Source organism: Budorcas taxicolor, chromosome 15 (assembly GCF_023091745.1).
Source record: "Budorcas taxicolor isolate Tak-1 chromosome 15, Takin1.1, whole genome shotgun sequence".
In the NCBI taxonomy this organism is placed as follows: Eukaryota; Metazoa; Chordata; class Mammalia; order Artiodactyla; family Bovidae; genus Budorcas; species Budorcas taxicolor.
The window spans coordinates 57,127,302-57,132,276 of record NC_068924.1 but is presented as its reverse complement, the minus strand read 5'-3'; the positions used below and the strand labels follow the sequence as shown (position 1 = coordinate 57,132,276).

General features: G+C 40.6%; 1 non-coding gene across 1 annotated transcript; it reads right to left on the bottom strand.

Annotated features, from left to right (window-relative positions):
• Positions 1-1,598: 1,598 nt before the first annotated feature.
• Positions 1,599-1,670, bottom strand: TRNAW-CCA (transfer RNA tryptophan (anticodon CCA)). The gene has a single exon. It is a non-coding gene; the product is annotated as a tRNA-Trp (tRNA).
• Positions 1,671-4,975: the final 3,305 nt, after the last annotated feature.

The window sequence follows — 4,975 nt, the reverse complement described above, 5'->3', positions numbered from 1 at the left end:
TGAAGTTGAGCTCAACAAAGATTCTCAAAATGGGCTCACTGGATCACTCGATTCAGATGAGTTAAAATCCCCCTGGGGAATTTTAATTATGACCTCAGCTGATTCCCGAGTCCATGAAAATTTAAGTATGTGCTGACAAATGGAGAGCAATTGACAAACAACTGTTTAAGAAAAGAAGTATAAGCAGATCAGGTAGGGATTCCCTGGAGAAAGAGAACCAAGCATGGCTTTCTTGATATGAGAGAAGCCATTTTGTGACCTAAGCCTGACCACAATGCTTGTCCTTAAAATAGGTCTCAGGAATTAATAATCTTAAGGGAACAAAAGAATGCAGAAAAAATGAGAGGAAAGAGAAGTAACAAAATTGATATATCAGTTGTAAAAACTCCCAGTTCTCTTTCTCTGGAACTCTGCATTCAATTGAGTATATCTTTCCCTGTATCCTTTGCTTTTCATTTCCCTTCTTTCCTCAGCTATTTGTAAAGCCTCCTCAGAAAACCACTTTGCCTTCTTGCATTGCTTTTTCTTTGAGATGGTTTTGGTCACTGCCTCCTGCATTAACCTAAAGTGCTCAACCATGGGATCAACTAGAGCTTAAGGGATGATAATGTTGACCTTCTGTGACCCTCCTGACTTGAATCAACTAAAGCTTGTACTGTATATTGCCCAAGCCCTTCATGGGGATGAATGTACCCTTAGCTTAAAACTTTCCTAATTTTGGTTTGGGAAGACAGCTTTGGGAAAGATCCCTGTATCTCCTTACTTGCTACAAGTAATGAGAAATCCTCCCTTCTCCAGAACTTTGGCTTGGTTGTGTCTTTTGGCTCAACACCTACCAAGAAGTGAACCAATTTTTCAGGTAACAGGACTTGGTCAAAACTGAGTTTCAGATGAACCATGGCAGTTTTGTGGTGAACAGTTTGGAAAGGATAGAGACTCTTCATTGAACTGGTTCTATGAAGACTTACCTTCTAGAACTAACACCAAAAAAGATGTCCTTTTCATTATAGGGGATTGAAATGCAAAAGTAGGAGGCAAGAGATGCCTGGAACAACAGGCAAGTATGGCTTTGGAGTACAAAATGAAGCAGGGCAAAGGCTAACAGAGTTTTGTCAAGAGAACACACACTGGTCATGGCAAACATCCTTTTCCAACAACCCGAGACATGATTCTACAAATGGACATCACCAGATGGTCAATAACTAAATCTGATTAATAATGTTCTTTGCAGCCAAAAATGGTGAAGCTCTACACAGTCAGTGAAAACAAAACCTGGAGATGACGATGGCTCAGATCATGAGCTCCTTATTGCAAAATTCAGGCTTAAACTGAAGAAAGTAGGGGAAACCGTGATGCCATTCAGGTATGACCTGAATCAAATCCCCTATGGTTATAGAGTGGAGGTGATGAATAGATTCAAAGGATTAGATCTGGTAGACCAAGTGCTAAAAAACTATGAAGGGTGAATGGTGAAGTCGTTCAGTCGTGTCCGACTCTTTGAGACCCCATGGACTGTGTAGCCTACCAGGCTTCTTCGTCCTTGGGATTCTCCAGGCAAGAATACTGGAGTGGGTTACCATTTCCTTCTCCAGGGGATCTTCCCGACCCAGGGATCGAACCTGGGTCTCCCGCATTGGAGGCAGACGCTTTAACCTCTGAGCCACCAGGGAAACCAAGATATGAACAGAGGTTTATAATGTACAGGAGGCAGTGACCAAAACCATCCCAAAGAAAAAGCAATGCAAGAAGGCAAAGCCTTCTGAGGAGGCTTTACAAATAGCTGAGGAAAGAAGGGAAGTAAAAGGCAAAGGATACAGGGAAAGATATACTCAATTGAATGCAGAGTTCCAGAGAATAGCAAGGAGAGATAAGAAAGCCTTTTAAAGTGGACAATGCAAAGAAATAGAGGAAAAAAATAGAATGGGAAAGACCAGAGATTTCTTCAAGAAAATTAGAGATACCAAGGGAATATTTCATGCAAAGATGGGCACAATGAAGGCCAGAAATGGCAAGGACCTAACAGAAGCAGAAGAGACTAGGAACTGGTGGCAAGTATACACAGAAGAACTATTCAAAAAAAGGTCTTAATGACCTGGAAAATCATGATGGTGTGGCTAGGCACCTAGAGCTGGATGTCTCAGAGTGTGAAGTCAAGTGAGTCTTAGGAAGCATTAGCACAAACAAAACTAGTGGAGGTGATGAAATTGCAGCTGAGTTTATTTAAAATCCTAAAATATGATGCTATTAAAGTACTGCACTCAATATGTCAGCAAATGTGGAAAACTCAGCAGTATCCACAGGACTGTAGAAGGCCAATCCCAAAGAAGGACAGGGCCAAGATGTTCAAACTACCATACAATCGCACTCATTTCACATGCTAGCAAAGTAATGCTCAAAATCCTTCAAGTTAGGCTTTAGCAGTATGTGAACTGAGAACTTCCAGATATTCAGGCTGCATTAGGAAAGGCAGAGATACCAGAAATCAAATTGCTAACATTTGCTGGATCACCGAAAAAGAAAGAAAATTCCAGCAAAATACCTACTTCTACTTCATTGACTGTGTTAAAGCCTTTGACTGTATGGACCACAACAAACTGGAAAATTCTTAAAGAGTTAGGAATACCAGACCACTTTACATGTCTCCTGAGAAACCTGTATGCAGGACAAGAAGCAACAGAATTGGACATGAAACAATGGACTGATTTCCAGTTGGGAAAGAAGTAAGTCAAGGCTGTATATTGTCACCCTGCTTATTTAACTTATATGGAGAGTATATTGAATGCTAGGCTGGATGACTCACAAGCTGGAATCAAGAGTGCTGGGAGAAATATCAACAACCTCAAATATGCAGATAATACCACTTTAATGGCAGAGAGCAAAGAGGAACAAAAAAGCCTATTGATGATGGTAAAAGAGAAGACTGAAAAAACCTGATGTAAAGCTCAACATTCAATAAATGAAAATCATGACATCAGTCCCATTACTTCATGGCAAATAGATGGGGAAAAAGTAGAAACAGTGACAGATTTTATTTTCTTGGGCTCCAAAATCACTGTGGATGGTGACTGCAGCCATGACATTAAAAGACACTTCCTCCTTGGAAGAAAAGCTATGACAAAACTAGACAGCATATTTAAAAAGCAGAGATAACACTTTGCTGACAAAGATCCATATAGTCAAAGCTATGGTTTCTTCAGCATTCATGTACAAATGTGAGAGTCAGTCCATAAAGAAGGCTGAGCACCAAAGAACTGATGCTTTTGAACTGTAGTGCTAGAGAAGACTCTTGAGAGTTCCTTGGACAGCAAGGAGATCAAACCAGTCAATCCTAAATTAAGTCAATCCTGAATATTCATTGGAAGGACTGATGCTGAAGCTGATACTTTGACCACCTGATGTGAAGAGCTGACTCATTGGACAAAACCCTGGTGATGGGAAAGACTGAGGGCGAGAGGAGAAGGGGCAACAGAGGATGAGATGGTTGGATGGCATCACCGACTCAATGGACATGAGTTTGAGCAAACTCTGGATGATAGCTAACTCTGGGCTTCTCTTGTGGTTCAGCTGGTAAAGAATCTTCTTGTAATGTGGGAGACCTGGGTTTGATCCCTGGGTCAGGAAGATCCCCTGGAGAAGAATACTGGCTACCCACTCCAGTATTCTGGCTTGGAGAATTCCATGGATGGAGTCACAAAGAGCAGGACACGACTCAGTGACTTTCACTCACTGGATGATAGTGAAGTACAGGGAAGCCTGGTGTGCTGCAGTTCATGGGGCTACAAAGAGTAGAACAGGACTCAGTGACTGAACAGCAACAACAGTTCCACCTGGGGTTCCTCCATAGTCTTACAGAATAGCTCCTGGTTTCTGTTGAGATGGCTGATCTCTATTTATTTCATTAAACTGTCACTTGGCCACACCCTTAGTGTTTCATTTTATGCAATATGGATGGGCTGAGAATTTTCTAAATCTTTTATGTTCTATTTCCTTTTTGCTTAACAAGTTCAAGTCACTCTCTCTTTTCATATTTTACTATAAGCAGTCATGAGATGCCAAGCCACAGCTTCCACACTTCCCTTAGAAATAGTTTCAGCTAAAATATCCAATTTGAATGCTTGAAATTTCCACCATCCCCAAAACAGTAGAACATGACGCAATTCGGCCAAGTTCTCTGTCACTTATAATAAGGATGACCTTTCCTCCACTTTCCAATAACATGATGCTCATTTCCGTCTAAGACCTCAACTGAATGATTATTGCCATCCATATTTCTACTAATAGTCTGTTCAGGATTATTGAGGTATTTTCTAAAACAATTATTTTCTACTGTTCTCATCTTTTTCTGGGCTCTCACAAGAATTGCCCTTTATGGTCTGTTCACAATGATGTTGGCTTTTTCTAGCAGGCACTTCAACTCTTTCAGCCTTAATCCATTAACCAGTTCCAAAGCTACTTCCACATTTTAAGGTATTTGTTAGAATTGCACCCTACTTCTTAGTACCATTTCTGTCTTAGTTTATTATAGCTACTCTAAAAGAATACCACAGATTTGGTGGTTTACAAACAAATTTATTTCTCGTCTGGAGGCTGGGAATTCTAAGATCAAGGTAACAGGAGATTTGGTGTTTGGTGAAAGTTACTCAGCTACCTGGGTCATGTAACAGCTGTCCTCTATATGTCCACACATGGTGAAAGGAGCAAGGAAACTCTCTAGGGTCTATTTTATAAGAGCATTGAGGGTTCCATCCTCATGACCTAATCATTGCCCAAAGGTCCCACCTCCAAATATCATCATACTGTGGATGGGGTTTAACATATGAATTTTGGGGGGAAGGACACAAATATTCAATCTATAACAGGGAGCTTAATCCTTAATGAGTTATTTTTTTGTATGGTATGAGGTTAAGAGTTCAACTTCCCATGTGGATATTCATGTGAAGTTTCCCCTACAGCATTTGTTGAAGAGACTAGCCTT